Genomic DNA, 25,145 nt, shown 5'->3' with positions numbered 1-25,145 from the left:
CCGTTTTCTTAAAATTAATTAAAAAAAAACAATATTGAGTTATAGTCCCATAAAGTAGTTAACAATGATGGGAAGGCCCGTTGTGTGTCACTAAAATACAATAAAAGGTCGTAAGCAAAAGCAGAAACCTTGATGTCATGGTCACCGACCTTGATACCTTGCCAGGAGGGGTCTTGTGTAAAGTTATGAATCAATGGGTCTAAGGCTAAGTTAAACAATAGGGGGGATAGAGGGCAACCTTGTCGTGTCCCTCTACACAATATAAAGGGTAATGATTTCAGGCCATTTATTGTCAGGTATGCCTGAGGCTGCGTATATAACATTCTAAATATGCGAATGAACTCTACACCAAATTGCTGGACAGGGAAAGTCCGGAGTGAATGAGACCATGAGACGCGATCAAATGCCTTACCAGCATCACAACTTACTATAAGAGCAGCTGTGCATGCCGATTGATTTGAGCTATACCAGGCATTCCCAACCACGGTCCTCAAGGCACACCAACAGTGCAGGTTTTAGTGATATCCAGGCTGCAGCACAGATGGTTAAATCAAAATAACTGAGCTACTAATTAAGTCACCTGTGCTGAAGCCTGGCTATCACTAAAACATGCACTGTTAGTGTGCCTTGAGGACCATGGTTGGGAATGCCTGAGCTATACATTGCTGCAATCAACGTACTAATATTATGCACTGAGGTTCTACCTTTGACAAAAACTATTCTGGGCAGGGTGTAAAATGCGTTGCAGGATAGGTTGAAGACGTGTTGCTATTAATTTTGTGAAAAGCTTGAGATCCTGATTCAGTAATGAAATAGGTGGTTAAGACTGAGCATAGCGAGGATCTTTTCCAGGCTTTGGGAATAATACTATTCTGGCCTTGTTAAAGCCTGCAGGGGGCGGTTTCCCCTCTAACAATTCATTAAAAAGAGTTAACAAATGAGGGATCAAATGGGGGGCGAGGATATGATAATACTCCGCCTCAAACCCGTCCGGGCCAGGAGATTTACCATTTGGTAGTAATTTAATCAAGGAAAGTAACTCCAGTTCCGTGTCCGGGTCCGTTAAGGACATCCTTCCCTCCTCCATTAAAACAGGTGATCCCACTTTCTGAAGGAATTGTATCCCCAGAGTCGGATGGTCAAGGGGGGCCTCATACAAAGATTTATAATATTGCAAGAATGTATCCGAGATAGTAGGTTTATCAATAATAGACGTGGAGGAGTCAGTAACTAATTGAGATATACGGGATGGGGTAGAGTATGAGCGAAACAGGTTAGCCAATAATTTACCGGATTTATTACCCCCACGAAAATACTTATTTTGTTGTACATCATATGAGAATCTAGCCCTTTCGGTGCAGAATGAGTCATAAAGTTGTTTAGCAGCAAGATAGGCCTGTCTATTGTCAGGTGTATCCTGCAATAAAAGTGCATTATATGTCTTAGTCAGATCATGACCAAGGTCTCGCAATTGGGCAGCTAGGAACCTGCGTCTCCTGGCCACATACTCCATGATATGTCCTCGAGGGTCTGGGACTCAGGGTCGACAACAAAAAGGTCGACACACCTTAGGTCTTTTTTTGTCTTAGGTCTTACCTTTTTGTTGTCGACCTGGAGTCCGGATACCGTCCTCGAATCACCGGTTTCGAAGCTGTCCAAAACAAATTGATGTCATCTACATGTGCAATATTGTCATCCACATAATTAAGAAATGTTTGCTCTAAATGCCTACGAAAGTCAGAGGATTGCACCATATATGCTGGAAACTTCCAATTATATGATTGACAGATGGGGGTGTGCAAATTAAGGGTGAACCAGACCGGGGCGTGGGCAGATAGTGATATGAGTTCTATCTGGGTTTTAACCACACGTTGCAAAAGGGTATCAGTAACCAGCCAATAATCAAGGCGAGAAGAGGAACAATGTGGGTGGGAATAAAATGTGTAATCACAGGATTCGGGATGTTGGCACCTCCAGGGATCACTGAGCCGCAGATTGTCAGTTAACAGAAATAAAGACGGGGGTGGAGTAGAGGCGTTTGAACTAGTAGAGGTGGACCTATCCAAACCAGGAGACTGAACACAATTAAAGTCTCCACCCAGAATGATCTCACCCTCCACCCAGTCTTGTAACTTAGCATATAGATCTGTAAAAAAAATGGGAATTAGGGCCAGTTGGTGTATAGATAGTAGCTATGGCATAGAAAACCCCATATATGGTGAGCTTAATAAACAAGTACCGACCTTCAGTGTCAAATAAACAATCAGTAATGTGATATTGGAAACACTTATTAAAAAGAATTAGAACCCCCCCTTCGTTTAGCCGAATACGAGTCCGCTTTAAATTCCCCTATCCAGGAATCCTTCACAACATTGGGATCAGAAGATCTCCAGTGGGTTTCCTGTAAGAGGACTATATTGGGTTTTAGACGTTTAAGATAAGAGAGAATTTTCCTTCTCTTAATCGGAGCTTTTGTACTCTGGTGGAAGTAGACATAGGTGTGATCATTTATCCTATGCCTACTCTAGGCCACCACATCTGAATAGTATTCAAAAAGGAACCTAACCAGCCCGTCCCAGCAAGCGGGCCAAAGGGTATAATACAAGGGCCAGAGTAGCATAAAAATAAACATAACAATGGCAGTAGTAACATAAATAGTGTGTGAACATAAAATAAACCAAGAATTAAAGTCAAGAATATTTTAGATATTACACAAATCCAATAAGACGGTGTCAGGGACCTCCCCACCACAGTATTTAGCAAAGTCCAATCAGAAACAATTAAAGATCATCGAAGAGAGTCATGAAACCGTCCATTATTAATAACAGATAAAACAAAGGAAGGGAAAAAAGAAAGCTGAGTAAGAAGAGCGTTAAATATTAGAGGAAGGAGAAGAAAACCCAGAAAAGAATAAAGAACGAAGAGCAAAGAGAAATGGGAAACGTTTAGAAAGAGACGCCTATAAATGTCAGACAAATAACAGTGCAATGTTCCAAGAAAATAGTAAATACTGGTGCAACCCACTAACAGGGCCGGTTCTAGACCATGTGGCGCCCAGGGCGAAAGTTTCCTGTGCCCCCCCCCCCCCCCCCCCCTTCCAGGTAAAATATAGTTGCTGCGGGCCGAGGGCACGCGGCCAAAAACGGGCGTGTCTTCTTCATAGGGAAGGGGCATGCCCACAGTTATCCCCCTGTACTTGTGCCGCCAGTAGTTGTGCCCCCAGTAGCTGTAACCCCAGCAGCTGTAGCCTCAGTTAATTTTCCCCCAGTAGCTGTTCTCCCTGTAGCAGTGCCCCCTCCACTTTAGTAGTGCCCCCTGTAGTTGTGCCCCTTGTAGCAGTGCCCTGTATGTGCCCCCAGTAGCTGTGCCCCTTGTAGCTGTGCCCCCAGTTGATTTGCCCCCTGTAGCTGTGCCCCTAGTAGATGTGCCCCCAGTAGATGTGCCCCAGCAGCTGTGCCCCCTGTAGCTGTGCCCCCAGTTAATATTCCCCCAATAGCTGTTCACCCTGTAGCAGTGCACCCTTTAGTAGTGCCTCCTGTAGTTGTGCCTATAGTAGTTGTGCCCCTTGTAGTAGTGTCCTCAGTAGCTTTGCCCCTTGTAGCTGTGCCCCCAGTAGCTGTTCCCCCTGTAACTGTGCCCCCTGTAGATTTCCCCCCAGTAGCTGTGCCCTTGTAGCTGTGCCCCCTGTAGTAGTGCCCCCTGTAGTAGTGCCCCCTGTAGTAGCGCCGCTTTGAACCCCTAAAAAAAACAACAAACAAAAACTAATACTTACCAGACTCGCTCCTGCTTCCGGACCGCTGCTGCCGCTGCTGCTGCTGTCTCCAGGCACCGGCTCCTCTCTCTATAGGATAGACATCATGACGTCTCTCCCATAGCAGCGCCGCACTGACATTAGGGGTCAATTTTGACCTTTAGCGTCAGTCAGCGCTGCTGCAGCCGAGGTCCGGGGAGGGAGGGTGGATTAGAAGCGGCTCTTGCCACAGCAGCAGCGGCGCCCTCGGGGTAGCGGCACCCCGGGCAAAAAGCCTGCTTGCCCATGGCAAGAGCCGCTACTGCCCACCAACAACATGTAGTAAAAACCTGAATGTAAAGTAGTCAAGGAAATGGAGGCAGTGAAGACCAGCGAATATCAGTGTGCATCATCCATCCTGGTAGAATATTGCAAAGAGAGAGAGTCCACAAAAATCTTGGCAGCATGTGGAGTTTCAAAGAAGTATGCCTTTCCCGCGTGCATGACACTCAACTTGGCAGGATAAATCAGGGCAAAACGATGACCCATTTCAAAAAGAGTCTTGCAGATAGGCGAGAATTCTCTCCGTTTGAACACAACCATGAAAGAAAAGTCTTGGAATAACAGAATTTTTGCATCTTGGTACCGTAGATCAGAACATTTTCTATAAGCATCCAATAGTTTGACCTTGTCGGCGTAGTTAAGGATCTTTATGATGACAGGCCGAGGCCTATCTCTAGTAGATTGTCGATCAGGGCCAATTCGATGTACACGCTCCACGAGGATAGATCCAGAGGCCGAGACACAGCCCAACTCTCTAGGTAGCCATTGAGAGACAAGCTGCATGAGCAGGGCAGGTGCAAGGTTTCTCGACACCCTAGGCAAAACTTCAGACTGCTGCCCCCCCATATCATTATTACATATTCGTTATAAGGCATTACAAGTGTTTTGCAGTGCTGTACATACGGTACACACCAGAGCAATACAGAGTACACATAACTTAACATTACAGTAACTAAAAAACTAAAAACAGGTAACAAATAGCACCACAACTCTCAGTACACAATATTATTTTATCTATTAACAGTTTCTTACATAGCGCAGCAAAATCCGTTGCACTTTGCAATTGGAAACAACACTAATAAAACAAAACTGGGTAATAACAGAGGGGTAAGGAAGCTCTGCTTGTAAGCCTACAATTTACAGCTGAGATACAAGGAACCAATTGGCACACCAGTACGGGCAGGCAGCAACTGGAAGAGATGAATGATGAACTGACGACACCACCACCACGGATCCTATCAGAGAACCCCAAACTCTGCCATTACAGTCCAGGCCCCCAGGATATCCATGCTTGAGTCCAGATAGCAAAATCAATGTGAGGTACTAAGTTACCTGTGCTCAAGCATGGCCATCCCCAAACCCGGACTGCATGGCGTATGCAAAATTCTGTCTCACATTAAAAAAGGCAGATCCAAACAAAAATACATTGAAAATGTGAGACCCATAAGCAAATTGAAAAAGCCAAATCCACATAACACATTTAAAAAAGCTAGAGTCACTAAAAATACATAAAAAGCCAGATCCACATAAAAATATATTGAAAACGGCAGATTCAACGACACAAAACCACTTTGAAAAAAGCTAGATCCATATAAAAATACATCAAAAATAAAATGCAGTTCCACATAAAAATACACCAAAAATGTCTGACATGTTGAAAAAAGCCAGATCCACGATGCCAGATCCGCCCAATAGACCAAAACAAAGTCAGATCCACCAAAAACACATGAAAAAAAATCCATATCCTCATAAAATAAAAATACACAGAAAAAATCCAGATCCACTGGAAATACACAAATAGCCAGATTCACACAAAACCACACCAAAAAGCCAGATCCACATAGAAATACATCTAAATGTATCAGAGTCCGGGGGACTGAGGTCATGGGGCGATGGACCGTGACCAGTAGGCAGATACATGGGGCAACAGGCTGCAACCAGTGGACAGATGGTGTGAGTGGGTGGCACACTGTGCGAGGCGACAGCCCATGAGCAGGAGCAGAAGGTGTGTGGGTACAGGCTGCGACCATGAGGCAGAGGTCCCTGGGTGATGGGCTGTGACCGGGGGACAGAGGTGAGCACATTCATGATCACGGGTGGTGGGCTTCCACTGTGAGGCTTTGGGCTGACGGGCCCTGACTGGGGAGGCAAAGTGGGGGTGATAGACTGTGACTGGCTGTGACCAGGGGACGGTGGATGCCGACTGGGAGCCATGTACATAGAACACGAGTGGGGAGAGGCAGGGAGGCACAAAGTGTCACACTATCACAGGTGCAGGGAGGTACAGGGGGCCACACACCATAGTCAGGGGGAGTAGAGGGGGCCACATACACACACACAGAAGCAGGAGCTACAGGGACTACACACGGGGGGCAGGAGGGCACAGGGCTCTCCAGTCACTCACCACCGCCATGTCCGGTCAACCTCAGAGTGGGCTGTGCCGCGGACCCAGACACAGGCCGAAAAGGAAGCCGGCAGCAGGAGGATCCGAGCTCCAACGACTATTCAGCCCCATTGCAAAGCGGCCACGGAACAGAGGAGTTGATGAACTGTAACCGGGTGGCTGCTGGAGGAGGGAGGGTGCCGACCACAGTCACTGGGCTCAGCCCGGGGGAGAAGGGGGCGGGCGGGCGGCCATGAGCATGTTTGGCAGCAGCTGGCTAGTGTGAGGGGAGTGCCTGTGCGCACACCTATGGCTGTGCAGAGACTGCAGAGCAGGAGGGGGAGGGACCGAGGAAGCGCCGGGCGGGGAGAGAGGACTCATTACTCATCGTCTGCAGGGGAGGATGGGCCAGTGCAGCACCTGGCCAATCAAAGCAAGGGTAGGAGATCCAGGGGGCAGATTACATCCCCCTGTCGCCGGAACACTGTATTTCTATTTTCACCCTGGGGGGACAGATCCAGTATAGAGAGGAGCAGGGGAGGGAAGTGGAGTGGTCGTGCTCCCCCTACTCTTCTCCAGCCAGACCTCCTCCTTTTCATTCTTTAGGACTCGGGAGTTCGGGACCTATACTGTAGAGTCAGTGTGACACTAGTACTGCTGCTGCCAGGGGCCGGCTGCGGGCCGCCCATTCAGGTTTCCCACCCATAGGCAGCTGCCTAAAGCTGCCTAATGGAAGCGCTGGCCCTGTGCATGAGGTCCTGAGGTTTAACCAACTCCGGGAGGCCGCAGAGTCGTGCATTGTTTCTCCTATTTTGGTTTTCAAGATCCTCAAGCTTATCCTGAATAGCTGCAACACATTTTTCTTGGTCAGACAAGGCCATCTTAGCCGTAGCGAGATCATTCTCCAAATCTGAAATTCTATGTTCAGCTTCAGAGAGACGCTGGGCATGTTGATTTAATTGAGTGAGAGCTGAGTCAAGAGAGTCTTTTTAAAGGGGGCCAGTTTTTGATCCAGTAATGAAGACAAGATGTCCGTTATCTCATTTGTCGTAAAGGATTTAGCAGAATCCATTGAAAATATAGACGAGGGCTGAGCTCAGGGACTAGATCGAGATCCAGAGGTGAGGGAGGGTTGTCAACAGGAGGGGTGTCATGGCCGCGACTTTTGCCCATCTGATTGCTACGTGTGCCCCGTGATGGTTTAGCCAAAAACTTGTCCATAATCAGAATAGAAAAATTTACACAACAGTGGCTTTAGAATCAGATAATATGGTAGACTAGTAAAGACAGGCAGCAATAAATCAATCAACCAGCAGAGGGAGCTCCGAGATCAAAGATATGGTAAAATAAAGGCACGTGAGCCATATGTAGCTGAGTCAAATAATAATGAAACATGGGCAATGTTTTTTTTAACAAAAGTCACAGCATATAAGGAGGATCAGGCAGAGTAGACGTGGTAGGACAATTTGTTTCCATTGGAAGGCAGATGGAGCAAAGAGACAAAAAAAAGGGTGCAGAGGCAAAATACAATAGAGAGGTGTTATAGCTGCGCCACGGACCAGCCAGCAGCCGCAGCTGATCTCTATCAGCAGGGAGCCACCTTCCTCCGGAGTCCCACTCCTAAGATGACCGCTGGATAACAGAGGGCCAGGAGGAAGGCCGCACTTTAAGCGCCCCACCAAGGCTGTTATAAGAGGAAAACATCTCCGTTCCGCCGCCCTGGAAGTCTGTGGTGGGCCGCAAGCCAGCAGAGGTCCCGGGAATCCCTCCACCGAAGGCAGGTCAAGGGGGGCTGTAAGGAGGGTGTAGACAGCAGGACCAGGCAGGCAAGGAACAGCTATTTAGCTATATTATAGCTGACGCTGCGAGGAGCACATCCAAGGCGTGTCTATCTCCCCTGCCTGCCCTCAAGAACCTCTCTGTAAGTATTGTTTTATATTCTGTCTCTGTATGTGAAATAAATTTATTTCCGTTACAACAAATAACACCACTGCAGATTTTTTTTTAAAGAGACATCTATAACTTTCATTGAATTCTCAAAGGTATCTTTGAATGCAAAAAGGTTTATAATCACTGATCCATAAACTGACAGTACCAGGAAGAGATTGTGGAATTACAGTGAGTCATAGATTGTTTAGCGTCAGGCCTTGGTGGCTATTATTATAGTTGAGTTCTAATCGATCTTGCAGGACCCTAATTTTTTATATATATATATATATATATATATAACAGCACTCATAGGCCCTCATTCCGAGTTGTTCGCTCGCAAGCTGCTTTTAGCAGCATTGCACACGCTAAGCCACCTGGGAGTGAATCTTAGGATAGTAAAATTGCGAACGAAAGATTAGCAGAATTGCGAATAGACACTTCTTAGCAGTTTCTGAGTAGCTCCACACTTACTCGGCAACTGCGATCAGTTCATTCAGTTTCGTTCCTGGTTTGACGTCACAAACACACCCAGCGTTCGCCCAGACACTCCCCCGTTTCTTCAGACACTCCCGCGTTTTTCCCAGAAACGGCAGCGTTTTTTCACACACACCCATAAAACGGCCTATTTCCGCCCAGAATCACCCACTTCCTGTCAATCACATTACGATCACCAGAACGAAGAAAAAACCTTGTAATGCCGTGAGTAAAATACCTAACTGCATAGCAAATTTACTTGGTGCAGTCGCAGTGCGAACATTGCGCATGCGCAATTAGCGGAAAATCGCTGCGATGCGAAGAAAATTACCGAGCGAACAACTCGGAATGACCACCATAGACACAAAGGGATAATGATGATGGTGCCAGGTTCATTTAAAAATGCAAGTACACTCACTTTTAAAAAAAAAACGACATAGAACCAGCACTCATGTTTTGCAATTTTATTGCAATACAGAATCACATATAGTCCATAGAAAAGGTCAGTGGCAGCAGCCCACCCGACAGCCGTTTCAACCAAATCCTAGTTGGTTTTCTTCAGGGAAGAAGAAAACCAACTAGGATTTTGTTGAAACGGCTGTCAGGTGGGCTGCTGCCACTGACCTTTCCCAAACAAAATATACTTGATACATAATTACTCGCCTTCAGTGTCGGGATCTGATCCTCTGCAGCAGCAGTTAGTATGTGAGGTGTGTGTGACCCCACGTGTGTGTGACCCTTCCCCCCCTTTGCAGTGTCATCACCCAGGTTGCTGGGAGAGCTACATTTCACAGAAGCACCCTTCCCAGTGGGAGACCACCGAACAGGTAAGTATTAATTTTATTTTTTGTTGTTTTACTCACAGATACTCGCGGTATCCAACATAAAAAAATGAAAACCCGGCAGCCATTTTTTCTTATGTTGGATACAGCGAATATCTGGAGCGCGCATATCTGCAGTAATCCAAAATTAGGCACGAGATACGCAAGGGTTTTTACTTTGCTAAACCTCGTGCCCAATTGAATTCTCCCCCTATGGCTCGCGATGAATCCTGGAGCTACAGTTTCAACCCCCAGTCGGCCCAGTGAACCCCAGTTTGAGGTACATTGCTACAGAAGTTCCTACATGAGTGCAGCGTGGGCAAGCAGATGGTGGCTGTTTTTGTGGAACCACTCGTTCAGCAGCACATAGTCACTGGAAACTGGTGTGCCAACCAATGCCTGCCGCAAGTGCTGGAAGCCATTTCCAGGTACCATCCAAGAACAGGAAACTGTTGGATTTTGGCCCATGACTGCATCCAGGAGCTTGGTCATCTGCCATGCAGTCCAGACCTGACCCCTTGCGATTTCTTCATGTTCCCACAAAGTGCAAGATGTGTGGGTTTGTTTTGAGTAGTGATGAGCGGGTTCGGATCCTCGGGATCCGAACCCGCCCGAACTTCACCTTTTTTTTCACGGGTCCGAGCGACTCGGATCCTCCCGCCTTGCTCGGTTAACCCGAGCGCGCCCGAACGTCATCATCCCGCTGTCGGATTCTCGCGAGATTCGGATTCTATATAAGGAGCCGCGCGTCGCCGCCATTTTCACACGTGCATTGAGATTGATAAAGAGAGGACGTGGCTGGCGTCCTCTCCGTTATAGTAGAAGAAAAGAGTAAAGAGACTGAGTGACTTATAATTGTGGGGAGGATTGGGGACGGGGAGCAGCTGTTGGAGTACAGTGCAGGGTTTTGATTATACCACCAGTGAGTTAAATCGTTTGTTTCTCTGCCTGAAAAAAACGCCCCACCATATCTGTGCTCACTCAGTGTGCTGCACTGCTGCATGATATATCTGTGCTGAGTGCACTGCTCAGTGCTCACACTGCCTAATTGTGGGGACTGGGGAGCAGTTATAGCAGGAGTACAGTGCACAGTTTTGCTGACAGTGACCACCAGTCCAGTATATGTTTGTCTGCCTGAAAAACACTCCTGTGGTGGCTTTTTTTTCTTCATACTAGTTTAGCAGTCTGCTGACAGTGTCCACCAGGTCCGTTATTATTATACAGTATATTTATTATATCTATTAGCAGTACGGTAGGCCACGGCTGTACCTACCTCTGTGTCGTCAGTGCACTCGTCGTCCATAAGTAATATAATACTATACTATCCATCCATCTACATTGTATACCTGTGGTGGCTTTTTTTTTCTTCATACTAGTTTAGCAGTCTGCTGACAGTGTCCACCAGGTCCGTTATTATTATACAGTATATATATATATATATATATATATATATATATATAGCAGTACGGTAGGCCACGGCTGTACCTACCTCTGTGTCGTCAGTGCACTCGTCGTCCATAAGTAATATAATACTATACTATCCATCCATCTACATTGTATACCTGTGGTGGCTTTTTTTTTCTTCATACTAGTTTAGCAGTCTGCTGACAGTGTCCACCAGGTCCGTTATTATTATACAGTATATTATATATATATATAGCAGTACGGTAGGCCACGGCTGTACCTACCTCTGTGTCGTCAGTGCACTCGTCGTCCATAAGTAATATAATACTATACTATCCATCCATCTACATTGTATACCTGTGGTGGCTTTTTTTTTCTTCATACTAGTTTAGCAGTCTGCTGACAGTGTCCGCCAGGTCCGTTATTATTATACAGTATATTACATATATATATAGCAGTACGGTAGGCCACGGCTGTACCTACCTCTGTGTCGTCAGTGCACTCGTCGTCCATAAGTAATATAATACTATACTATCCATCCATCTACATTGTATACCTGTGGTGGCTTTTTTTTTCTTCATACTAGTTTAGCAGTCTGCTGACAGTGTCCACCAGGTCCGTTATTATTATACAGTATATTATATATATATATATATATATATAGCAGTACGGTAGGCCACGGCTGTACCTACCTCTGTGTCGTCAGTGCACTCGTCGTCCATAAGTAATATAATACTATACTATCCATCCATCTACATTGTATACCTGTGGTGGCTTTTTTTTCCTTCATACTAGTTTAGCAGTCTGCTGACAGTGTCCACCAGGTCCGTTATTATTATACAGTATATTATATATATATATATATATATATATATATATAGCAGTACGGTAGGCCACGGCTGTACCTACCTCTGTGTCGTCAGTGCACTCGTCGTCCATAAGTAATATAATACTATACTGTCCATCCATCTACATTGTATACCTGTGGTGGCTTTTTTTTTCTTCATACTAGTTTAGCAGTCTGCTGACAGTGTCCACCAGGTCCGTTATTATTATACAGTATATTATATATATATATAGCAGTACGGTAGGCCACGGCTGTACCTACCTCTGTGTCGTCAGTGCACTCGTCGTCCATAAGTAATATAATACCATACTATCCATCCATCTACATTGTATACCTGTGGTGGCTTTTTTTTTCTTCATACTAGTTTAGCAGTCTGCTGACAGTGTCCACCAGGTCCGTTATTATTATACAGTTTATTATATATATATATATAGCAGTACGGTAGGCCACGGCTGTACCTACCTCTGTGTCGTCAGTGCACTCGTCGTCCATAAGTAATATAATACTATACTATCCATCCATCTACATTGTATACCTGTGGTGGCTTTTTTTTTCTTCATACTAGTTTAGCAGTCTGCTGACAGTGTCCACCAGGTCAGTTATTATTATACAGTATATTATATATATATATATATATATATATATATATAGCAGTACGGTAGGCCACGGCTGTACCTACCTCTGTGTCGTCAGTGCACTCGTCGTCCATAAGTAATATAATACTATACTATCCATGCATCTACATTGTATACCTGTGGTGGCTTTTTTTTTCTTCATACTAGTTTAGCAGTCTGCTGACAGTGTCCACCAGGTCCGTTATTATTATACAGTATATTATATATATATATATATATATATATAGCAGTACGGTAGGCCACGGCTGTACCTACCTCTGCGTCGTCAGTGCACTCGTCGTCCATAAGTAATATAATACTATACTATCCATCCATCTACATTGTATACCTGTGGTGGCTTTTTTTTTTCTTCATACTAGTTTAGCAGTCTGCTGACAGTGTCCACCAGGTCAGTTATTATTATACAGTATATTATATATATATATATATATATATATATATAGCAGTACGGTAGGCCACGGCTGTACCTACCTCTGTGTCGTCAGTGCACTCGTCGTCCATAAGTAATATAATACTATACTATCCATCCATCTACATTGTATACCTGTGGTGGCTTTTTTTTTCTTCATACTAGTTTAGCAGTCTGCTGACAGTGTCCACCAGGTCCGTTATTATTATACAGTATATTATATATATATATATAGCAGTACGGTAGGCCACGGCTGTACCTACCTCTGTGTCGTCAGTGCACTCGTCGTCCATAAGTAATATAATACTATACTATCCATCCATCTACATTGTATACCTGTTGTGGCTTTTTTTTTCTTCATACTAGTTTAGCAGTCTGCTGACAGTGTCCACCAGGTCCGTTATTATTATACAGTATATTATATATATATATATATATAGCAGTACGGTAGGCCACGGCTGTACCTACCTCTGTGTCGTCAGTGCACTCGTCGTCCATAAGTAATATAATACTATACTATCCATCCATCTACATTGTATACCTGTGGTGGGTTTTTTTTTCTTCATACTAGTTTAGCAGTCTGCTGACAGTGTCCACCAGGTCTGTTATTATTATACAGTATATTATATATATATATATATATATATAGCAGTACGGTAGGCCACGGCTGTACCTACCTCTGTGTCGTCAGTGCACTCGTCGTCCATAAGTAATATAATACTATACTATCCATCCATCTACATTGTATACCTGTGGTGGCTTTTTTTTTCTTCATACTAGTTTAGCAGTCTGCTGACAGTGTCCACCAGGTCCGTTATTATTATACAGTTTATTATATATATATATATATATATATATATATATAGCAGTACGGTAGGCCACGGCTGTACCTACCTCTGTGTCGTCAGTGCACTCGTCGTCCATAAGTATTATAATACTATACTATCCATCCATCTACATTGTATACCTGTGGTGGCTTTTTTTTTCTTCATACTAGTTTAGCAGTCTGCTGACAGTGTCCACCAGGTCAGTTATTATTATACAGTATATTATATATATATATATATATATAGCAGTACGGTAGGCCACGGCTGTACCTACCTCTGTGTCGTCAGTGCACTCGTCGTCCATAAGTAATATAATACTATACTATCCATCCATCTACATTGTATACCTGTGGTGGCTTTTTTTTTCTTCATACTATTTTAGCAGTCTGCTGACAGTGTCCACCAGGTCAGTTATTATACAGTATATTATATATATATATATATATATAGCAGTACGGTAGGCCACGGCTGTACCTACCTCTGTGTCGTCAGTGCACTCGTCGTCCATAAGTAATATAATACTATACTATCCATCCATCTACATTGTATACCTGTGGTGGCTTTTTTTTTCTTCATACTAGTTTAGCAGTCTGCTGACAGTGTCCACCAGGTCCGTTATTATTATACAGTATATTATATATATATATATATATATATATATAGCAGTACGGTAGGCCACGGCTGTACCTACCTCTGCGTCGTCAGTGCACTCGTCGTCCATAAGTAATATAATACTATACTATCCATCCATCTACATTGTATACCTGTGGTGGCTTTTTTTTTCTTCATACTAGTTTAGCAGTCTGCTGACAGTGTCCACCAGGTCAGTTATTATTATACAGTATATTATATATATATATATATATATATATATAGCAGTACGGTAGGCCACGGCTGTACCTACCTCTGTGTCGTCAGTGCACTCGTCGTCCATAAGTAATATAGTACTATACTATCCATCCATCTACATTGTATACCTGTGGTGGCTTTTTTTTTCTTCATACTAGTTTAGCAGTCTGCTGACAGTGTCCACCAGGTCCGTTATTATTATACAGTATATTATATATATATATATAGCAGTACGGTAGGCCACGGCTGTACCTACCTCTGTGTCGTCAGTGCACTCGTCGTCCATAAGTAATATAATACTATACTATCCATCCATCTACATTGTATACCTGTTGTGGCTTTTTTTTTCTTCATACTAGTTTAGCAGTCTGCTGACAGTGTCCACCAGGTCCGTTATTATTATACAGTATATTATATATATATATATATATATAGCAGTACGGTAGGCCACGGCTGTACCTACCTCTGTGTCGTCAGTGCACTCGTCGTCCATAAGTAATATAATACTATACTATCCATCCATCTACATTGTATACCTGTGGTGGGTTTTTTTTTCTTCATACTAGTTTAGCAGTCTGCTGACAGTGTCCACCAGGTCTGTTATTATTATACAGTATATTATATATATATATATATATATATATATATATAGCAGTACGGTAGGCCACGGCTGTACCTACCTCTGTGTCGTCAGTGCACTCGTCGTCCATAAGTAATATAATACTATACTATCCATCCATCTACATTGTATACCTGTGGTGGCTTTTTTTTTCTTCATACTAGTTTAGCAGTCTGCTGACAGTGTCCACCAGGTCCGTTATTATTATACAGTTTATTATATATATATATATATATATATATATATATAGCAGTACGGTAGGCCACGGCTGTACCTACCTCTGTGTCGTCAGTGCACTCGTCGTCCATAAGTATTATAATACTATACTATCCATCCATCTACATTGTATACCTGTGGTGGCTTTTTTTTTCTTCATACTAGTTTAGCAGTCTGCTGACAGTGTCCACCAGGTCAGTTATTATTATACAGTATATTATATATATATATATATATATATATATATATATATAGCAGTACGGTAGGCCACGGCTGTACCTACCTCTGTGTCGTCAGTGCACTCGTCGTCCATAAGTAATATAATACTATACTATCCATCCATCTACATTGTATACCTGTGGTGGCTTTTTTTTTCTTCATACTATTTTAGCAGTCTGCTGACAGTGTCCACCAGGTCAGTTATTATTATACAGTATATTATATATATATATATATATATATATATATATATAGCAGTACGGTAGGCCACGGCTGTACCTACCTCTGTGTCGTCAGTGCACTCGTCGTCCATAAGTAATATAATACTATACTATCCATCCATCTACATTGTATACCTGTGGTGGCTTTTTTTTTCTTCATACTAGTTTAGCAGTCTGCTGACAGTGTCCACCAGGTCCGTTATTATTATACAGTATATTATATATATATATATATATATATAGCAGTACGGTAGGCCACGGCTGTACCTACCTCTGCGTCGTCAGTGCACTCGTCGTCCATAAGTAATATAATACTATACTATCCATCCATCTACATTGTATACCTGTGGTGGCTTTTTTTTTTTCTTCATACTAGTTTAGCAGTCTGCTGACAGTGTCCACCAGGTCAGTTATTATTATACAGTATATTATATATATATATATATATATATATATATATATATATAGCAGTACGGTAGGCCACGGCTGTACCTACCTCTGTGTCGTCAGTGCACTCGTCGTCCATAAGTAATATAATACTATACTATCCATCCATCTACATTGTATACCTGTGGTGGCTTTTTTTTTCTTCATACTAGTTTAGCAGTCTGCTGACAGTGTCCACCAGGTCCGTTATTATTATACAGTATATTATATATATATATATAGCAGTACGGTAGGCCACGGCTGTACCTACCTCTGTGTCGTCAGTGCACTCGTCGTCCATAAGTAATATAATACTATACTATCCATCCATCTACATTGTATACCTGTTGTGGCTTTTTTTTTCTTCATACTAGTTTAGCAGTCTGCTGACAGTGTCCACCAGGTCCGTTATTATTATACAGTATATTATATATATATATATGTATATATATATATATATATATAGCAGTACGGTAGGCCACGGCTGTACCTACCTCTGTGTCGTCAGTGCACTCGTCGTCCATAAGTAATATAATACTATACTATCCATCCATCTACATTGTATACCTGTGGTGGGTTTTTTTTTCTTCATACTAGTTTAGCAGTCTGCTGACAGTGTCCACCAGGTCTGTTATTATTATACAGTATATTATATATATATATATATATAGCAGTACGGTAGGCCACGGCTGTACCTACCTCTGTGTCGTCAGTGCACTCGTCGTTCATAAGTAATATAATACTATACTATCCATCCATCTACATTGTATACCTGTGGTGGCTTTTTTTTTTCTTCATACTAGTTTAGCAGTCTGCTGACAGTGTCCACCAGGTCCGTTATTATTATACAGTTTATTATATATATATATATATATATATATATATATATATAGCAGTACGGTAGGCCACGGCTGTACCTACCTCTGTGTCGTCAGTGCACTCGTCGTCCATAAGTATTATAATACTATACTATCCATCCATCTACATTGTATACCTGTGGTGGCTTTTTTTTCCTTCATACTAGTTTAGCAGTCAACTGACAGTCTCCACCAGGTCCGTTATTATATTATACAGTATATTATATATATATATAGCAGTACGGTAGGCCACGGCTGTACCTACCTCTGTGTCGTCAGTCGTCCTCCATAAGTAATATAATACTATACTATCCATCCATCTACATTGTATACCTGTAGTGGCTTTTAGTTGTGCACATTAAAATATGGAGAACAAAAATGTGGAGGTTAAAAAAATAGGGAAAGATCAAGATCCACTTCCACCTCGTGCTGAAGCTACTGCCACTAGTCATGGCCGAGACGATGAAATGCCATCAACGTCGTCTGCCAAGACCGATGCCCAATGTCATAGTACAGAGCATGTAAAATCCAAAACACAAAAGATCAGTAAAATTACCCAAAAATCTAAATTAAAAGCGTCTGAGGAGAAGCGTAAACTTGCCAATATGCCATTTACGACACGGAGTGGCAAGGAACGGCTGAGGCCCTGGCCTATGTTCATGGCTAGTGGTTCAGCTTCACATGAGGATGGATGCACTCATCCTCTCGCTAGAAAAAAGAAAAGACTTAAGCTGGCAAAAGCACAGCAAAGAACTGTGCGTTCTTCGAAATCCCAAATCCCAAAGGAGAGTCCAATTGTGTCGGTTGCGATGCCTGACCTTCCCAACACTGGACGGGAAGAGCTTGCGCCTTCCACCATTTGCACGCCCCCTGCAAGTGCTGGAAGGAGCACCCGCAGTCCAGTTCCTGATAGTCAAATTGAAGATGTCAGTGTTGAAGTACACCAGGATGAGGATATGGGTGTTGCTGGCGCTGGGGAGGAAATTGACAAGGAGGATTCTGATGGTGAGGTGGTTTGTTTAAGTCAGGCACCCGGGGAGACACCTGTTGTCCGTGGGAGGAATATGGCCATTGACATGCCTGGTCAAAATACAAAAAAAATCAGCTCTTCGGTGTGGAATTATTTCAACAGAAATGCGGACAACTGGTGTCAAGCCATGTGTTGCCTTTGTCAATCTGTAATAAGTAGGGGTAAGGACGTTAACCACCTCGGAACATCCTCCCTTATACGTCACCTGCAGCGCATTCATAATAAGTCAGTGACAAGTTCAAAAACTTTGGGCGACAGCGGAAGCAGTCCACTGACCAGTAAATCCCTTCCTCTTGTAACCAAGCTCGCGCAAACCACACCACCAACTCCCTCAGTGTCAATTTCCTCCTTACCCAGGAAAGCCAATAGTCCTGCAGGCCATGTCACTGGCAAGTCTGACGAGTCCTCTCCTGCCTGGGATTCCTCCGATGCATCCTTGAGTGTAACTCCTACTGCTGCTGGCGCTGCTGTTGTTGCTGCTGGGAGTCGATCGTCATCCCAGAGGGGAAGTCGGAAGACCACTTGTACTACTTCCAGTAAGCAATTGACTGTCCAACAGTCCTTTGCGAGGAAGATGAAATATCACAGCAGTCATCCTGTTGCAAAGCGGATAACTCAGGCCTTGACAACTATGTTGGTGTTAGACGTGCGTCCAGTATCCGCCGTTAGTTCACGGGGAACTAGACAATTGCTTGAGGTAGTGTGCCCCCGTTACCAAATACCATCTAGGTTCCACTTCTCTAGGCAGGCGATACCGAGAATGTACACGGACGTCAGAAAAAGACTCACCAGTGTCCTAAAAAATGCAGTTGTACCCAATGTCCACTTAACCACGGACATGTGGACAAGTGGAGCAGGGCAGACTCAGGACTACATGACTGTGACAGCCCACTGGGTAGATGTATTGCCTCCCGCTGCAAGAACAGCAGCGGCGGCACCAGTAGCAGCATCTCGCAAACGCCAACTCGTTCCTAGGCAGGCTACGCTTTGTATCACCGCTTTCCAGAATACGCACACAGCTGAAAACCTCTTACGGCAACTGAGGAAGATCATCGCAGAATGGCTTACCCCAATTGGACTTTCCTGGGGATTTGTGGCATCGGACAACGCCAGCAATATTGTGCGTGCATTACATCTGGGCAAATTCCAGCACGTCCCATGTTTTGCACATACCTTGAATTTGGTGGTGCAGAATTATTTAAAAAACGACAGGGGCGTGCAAGAGATGCTGTCGGTGGCCAGAAGAATTGCGGGCCACTTTCGGCGTACAGGCACCGCGTACAGAAGACTGGAGCACCACCAAAAACACCTGAACCTGCCCTGCCATCATCTGAAGCAAGAGGTGGTAACGAGGTGGAATTCAACCCTCTATATGCTTCAGAGGATGGAGGAGCAGCAAAAGGCCATTCAAGCCTATACATCTGCCCACGATATAGGCAAAGGAGGTGGAATGCACCTGTCTCAAGCGCAGTGGAGAATGATTTCAACGTTGTGCAAGGTTCTGCAACCTTTTGAACTTGCCACACGTGAAGTCAGTTCAGACACTGCCAGCCTGAGTCAGGTCATTCCCCTCATCAGGCTTTTGCAGAAGAAGCTGGAGGCATTGAAGAAGGAGCTAAAACAGAGCGATTCCGCTAGGCATGTGGGACTTGTGGATGGAGCCCTTCATTCGCTTAACCAGGATTCACGTGTGGTCAATCTGTTGAAATCAGAGCACTACATTTTGGCCACCGTGCTCGATCCTAGATTTAAAACCTACCTTGGATCTCTCTTTACGGCAGACACAAGTCTGCAGAGGTTCAAAGACCTGCTGGTGAGAAAATTGTCAAGTCAGGCGGAACGCGACCCGTCAACATCTCCTCCTTCACATTCTCCCGCAACTGGGGGTGCGAGGAAAAGGCTACGAATTCCGAGCCCACCCGCTGGCGGTGATGCAGGGCAGTCTGGAGCGACTGCTGATGCTGACATCTGGTCCGGTCTGAAGGACCTGCCAACGATTACTGACATGTCGTCTACTGTCACTGCAAATTATTCTCTCACCATTGAAAGAATGGTGGAGGATTATATGAGTGACCGCATCCAAGTAGGCACGTCAGACAGTCCGTACGTATACTGGCAGGACAAAGAGGCAATTTGGAGGCCCTTGCACAAACTGGCTTTATTCTACCTAAGTTGCCCTCCCTCCAGTGTGTACTCCGAAAAAGTGTTTAGTGCCGCAGCTCACCTTGTCAGCAATCGGCGTACGAGGTTACTTCCAGAAAATGTGGAGAAGATGATGTTCATTAAAATGAATTATAATCAATTCCTCCATGGAGACATTCACCAGCAGCAATTGCCTCCAGAAAGTACACGGGGACCTGAGATGGTGGATTCCAGTGGGGACGAATTAATAATCTGTGAGGAGGGGGATGTACACAGTGAAAGGGGTGATGAATCGGACGATGATGATGAGGTGGACATCTTGCCTCCGTAGAGCCAGTTTGTGCAAGGAGAGATTGATTGCTTCTTTTTTGGTGGGGGCCCAAACCAACCAGTCATTTTAGTCACAGTCGTGTGGCAGACCCTGTCGCTGAAATGATGGGTTCGTTAAAGTGTGCATGTCCTGTTTTTACAACATAAGGGTGGGTGGGAGGGCCCAAGGACAATTCCATCTTGCACCTCTTTTTTCTTTGATTTTTCTTTGCGTCATGTGCTGTTTGGGGAGTATTTTTTTGAAGGGCCATCCTGCGTGACACTGCAGTGCCACTCCTAGATGGGCCAGGTGTTTGTGTCGGCCACTAGGGTCGCTTAGCTTAGTCACACAGCTACCTCATTGCGCCTCTTTTTTTCTTTGCGTCATGTGCTGTTTGGGGAGTATTTTTTTGAAGGGCCATCCTGCGTGACACTGCAGTGCCACTCCTAGATGGGCCAGGTGTTTGTGTCGGCCACTAGGGTCGCTTAGCTTAGTCACACAGCTACCTCATTGCGCCTCTTTTTTTCTTTGCGTCATGTGCTGTTTAGGGAGTATTTTTTTGAAGGGCCATCCTGCGTGACACTGCAGTGCCACTCCTAGATGGACCAGGTGTTTGTGTCGGCCACTAGGGTCGCTTAGCTTAGTCACACAGCTACCTCATTGCGCCTCTTTTTTTCTTTGCGTCATGTGCTGTTTGGGGAGTATTTTTTTAAAGGGCCATCCTGCGTGACACTGCAGTACCACTCCTAGATGGGCCAGGTGTTTGTGTCGGCCACTAGGGTCGCTTAGCTTAGCCATCCAGCGACCTCGGTGCAAATTTTAGGACTAAAAACAATATTGTGAGGTGTGAGGTGTTCAGAATAGACTGAAAATGAGTGGAAATTATGGTTATTGAGGTTAATAATACTATGGGATCAAAATGACCCCCAAATTCTATGATTTAAGCTGTTTTTTAGGTTTTTTTGAAAAAAACACCCGAATCCAAAACACACCCGAATCCGACAAAAAAAATTCGGTGAGGTTTTGCCAAAACGCGTCCGAACCCAAAACACGGCCACGGAACCGAACCCAAAACCAAAACACAAAACCCGAAAAATTTCAGGTGCACATCACTAGTTTTGAGTCACGAAAGCTGCAGTGGAGACCTTAATCCAGCATGTAGAAGACATACTTGCTTCTGACTGGTCCAGCTGCTACACCAAGTGGTTTAAGCTCATGCAACTTTGTATAGACTTCTCTGGCAAATACTTTGAACAAATGTAATGTTCACTTTGATAGACCACGTAGGGAACATAATGTGACCATAGCGGCATAAACGCACCGTCTGGGCCTCCGCAGCGCCGCTCGAGGCATCACCTTGGCCTGTGAGGGGTTAATGTTTTTTGCTGGGAGGAACGTAGAGAGAGGGCCGGGGGCCTATTGGCTGGATCATGGAGAGGGGGCTGGCCTGTCATGCATATATGCAGCTGGCAGGATACTTCCTGCCTCTCTTCCAGCTCTTTTCGTGACCCGCCCTCCCTCCCTGGGGACTTGGTTTCTGTTCGGCAGCTGTGTTCATTGTGTCGGCTTTGGGTGGCCGGTTTCTGAACGGTTACTTAATTTTAACTATGAGTTCAAGGTTAGAAGTTTGGGTGTGCTTTTAGAAACATTTTTCTTAGTCGTTTGAATTAGTTTACGGGCATCACGTTACCAAGTGGAGTCCATTAATTGGTATAAACATATGTGGATGGCGGGGCCGGTGGCCCGATTTTTTACCCCGTAGGGGCGGAGCGTACCTCCGTCCCTACAACTGTTGGTGGGCAGGGGTAGTGGCAGAAGGTCGACCCCTGTCCTTGGATTTTTGATTTTTCAATGTCCGGGATGGAGGCAGGAGGCCGATCCCGAAACATCGGGGGCAGAAGGCTCCCTCACACATATGTTTTTTATTGCTTGCTTTTTTCTGTATTACAATGTTTTTTCACCCATGTTACGTTTATTATGTTTAACCGTTCTTCTCCCCGCCACCTTAGTTAGAGAGGGAAGTCTACATTTTAGTTTTAGTATTTAATAGGCCTTCCTCTCAGTCAGAAAATAAAAGCTGACCCCTTTCACGCCAATTACAGTTGTGGTGTCTTTATTTTATAGAATAAGTGTGCTTAAGTGGCGAGTGGATGCATCTGACGTGTGAGGTTTAAGACCGCGTAGGGAACATAATGTGACCATAGCGGCATAAACGCATCGTCTGGGCCTCCGCAGCGCCGCTCGAGGCATCACCTTGGCCTGTGAGGGGTTAATGTTTTTTGCTGGGAGGAACGTAGAGAGAGGGCCGGGGGCCTATTGGCTGGATCATGGAGAGGGGGCTGGCCTGTCATGCATATATGCAGCTGGCAGGATACTTCCTGCCTCTCTTCCAGCTCTTTTCGTGACCCGCCCTCCCTCCCTGGGGACTTGGTTTCTGTTCGGCAGCTGTGTTCATTGTGTCGGCTTTGGGTGGCCGGTTTCTGAACGGTTACTTAATTTTAACTATGAGTTCAAGGTTAGAAGTTTGGGTGTGCTTTTAGAAACATTTTTCTTAGTCGTTTGAATTAGTTTACGGGCATCACGTTACCAAGTGGAGTCCATTAATTGGTATAAACATATGTGGATGGCGGCCCGATTTTTTACCCCGTAGTGGCGGAGCGTACCTCCGTTCCTACAACTGTTGGTGGGCAGGGGTAGTGGCAGAAGGTCGACCCCTGTCCTTGGATTTTTGATTTTTCAATGTCCGGGATGGAGGCAGGAGGCCGATCCCGGAACATCGGGGGCAGAAGGCTCCCTCACACATATGTTTTTTATTGCTTGCTTTTTTCTGTATTACAATGTTTTTTCACCCATGTTACGTTTATTATGTTTAACCGTTCTTCTCCCCGCCACCTTAGTTAGAGAGGGAAGTCTACATTTTAGTTTTAGTATTTAATAGGCCTTCCTCTCAGTCAGAAAATAAAAGCTGACCCCTTTCACGCCAATTACAGTTGTGGTGTCTTTATTTTATAGAATAAGTGTGCTTGAGTGGCGAGTGGATGCATCTGACGTGTGAGGTTTATGTAAATATAATACTTTTTGTGCATCCAAAAACTTATTGCACACCCCTCGTATGACTATATTAAGTATAGTCCATCAGAGATATGCGTAGTAAGCTCAGGTACTCTCTCAGGCAACACAATGTAGGGGTTGGTTTACAGTTTCAAGTTAAATTCTAATTGTATTACTGCCAAAATGTAAATAGTTATGCACTCATAGAGATATTTATGGTAATTTGAGTAAGGGATGAAAGAGGTGCCATTTTTATTTCTCACTACATGTAGTTGAATCATGGTTTGGACATGCATAAAACAGAGCTGCAGCAGCGGAATTATGAAATAAGCGGCAATTAGATGATGCAGCACACACACTAATTAGAAGGGTCATGTACAGTACACACACAGCAATAACCCTGTATGTAGTGTACTACAATAATTTATGTAACCCAGGAATTCTGGGAATATGCCATGAATTATATATACGGGAAAAGTGCTGCAGAGACTGATTATACCTCCTTGTGCTTTTCAGTACTGCAGTGTTATTAATAATATTGTTAGTAATACATACTGTACCTCCCAACTTGTCATTTTGGTAAATAGGGAAATCCTTGCGCACACCTCCCAACTTTACATCTTGTGAAGGAGGGACATTGGCGCAGCCCACCGGAAAAAGGGCTGTGGCCTCGGGTAAGGGGGCGTGGCTTTGCAGGAGTGCCGCGATCGCAAGCCACGCCCCTGGTTTCGTCACTGAGGGGGCATGCCCAGCGCTCTGTGAGCTGCTGGCATGCCCCCTCTTCCTTCTTCTCTAGTGAATAGACGCTGTGCGTCTGCGCACAGTGTCTATTCACCGCTGAGAGCAGTGAGTGCAGGAGCCTCCCAACTACCCCGCACCCACCGCGGGACACTGCGGCCCGCGGGTGGGACAGTGGGATAGTCCCAAAAAAAGGGACTGTCCCCTGAAAATCGGGACAGTTGGGAGGTATACTTGCGCGCGTCCAAAAATAGGGAGCATGACTTCGCAGGTGTGGGCACAGCCTTGCTGTTAGAGGGCGGGGCCTCATGGCAAGAGCCGCGGACACAGGCCATGCCCCCATTTTGTCAGTATGGGGGCATGAACAGCGCTCAGTGAGCTGCTGGCCACGCCCCCTGTCCCTCTCTGTCGGGGAACAGACGCTGTGCGCATGATCTCCCATCTGCCCCCCCATCCCGGGACACTGCAACCCGGGATGGGGTGGGACAGACCGTGAAACCGGGACAGTTGGGAGGTATGGTAATATACTGTAATATCACTAGATAAGCATTTGCTATAACTGTTCATAGCTTGTGTCATGCCTTACTGCACCACAGCAGGTTTCCTAGAACATCTGGTGATCCCATCCATATAACCTGACCTCCAAATGTGGATATATTTGTGGAGTTTTTTTTGTGTGTGTGGGGAGGGGGGGGGGGGGGGGGTTCGGTACACTATTGGCATTATACAGAGGGAATGTGGGCATATGTGATCCCACATTATGTGCTTGTCATATTCAGGCAACATGTGGCACCCTGTTTAGCAATCCTGGCTCAGAGCACTGAGGTCATTAATTGCATTCCAGATCTGTGCCCTATATGTGTGTAGTTTGTATGTGCCAGTGTTTGCTTTTCTTTCATTTCTGTTCTCCTGCTTCCTATTTAAAATACTGACAGATTAATTAGC

General features: G+C 44.8%; 1 protein-coding gene and 1 long non-coding RNA gene across 2 annotated transcripts in view; one reads left to right on the top strand and one right to left on the bottom strand.

The window, feature by feature from the left end:
• Window positions 1–25,145, top strand: part of OSBP2 (oxysterol binding protein 2) — a 760,529-nt gene that overhangs the window by 257,970 nt on the left and 477,414 nt on the right. The gene's annotated exons all lie outside the window — the stretch shown is intronic.
• Window positions 1–25,145, bottom strand: part of LOC135064407 (uncharacterized) — a 150,136-nt gene that overhangs the window by 108,662 nt on the left and 16,329 nt on the right. The gene's annotated exons all lie outside the window — the stretch shown is intronic.

This window comes from Pseudophryne corroboree, chromosome 1 (genome assembly GCF_028390025.1).
Source record: "Pseudophryne corroboree isolate aPseCor3 chromosome 1, aPseCor3.hap2, whole genome shotgun sequence".
NCBI lineage: Eukaryota > Metazoa > Chordata > Amphibia > Anura > Myobatrachidae > Pseudophryne > Pseudophryne corroboree.
Note: the sequence above shows the minus strand (reverse complement) of the source record. Positions and strands in the feature narration are given on the sequence as shown.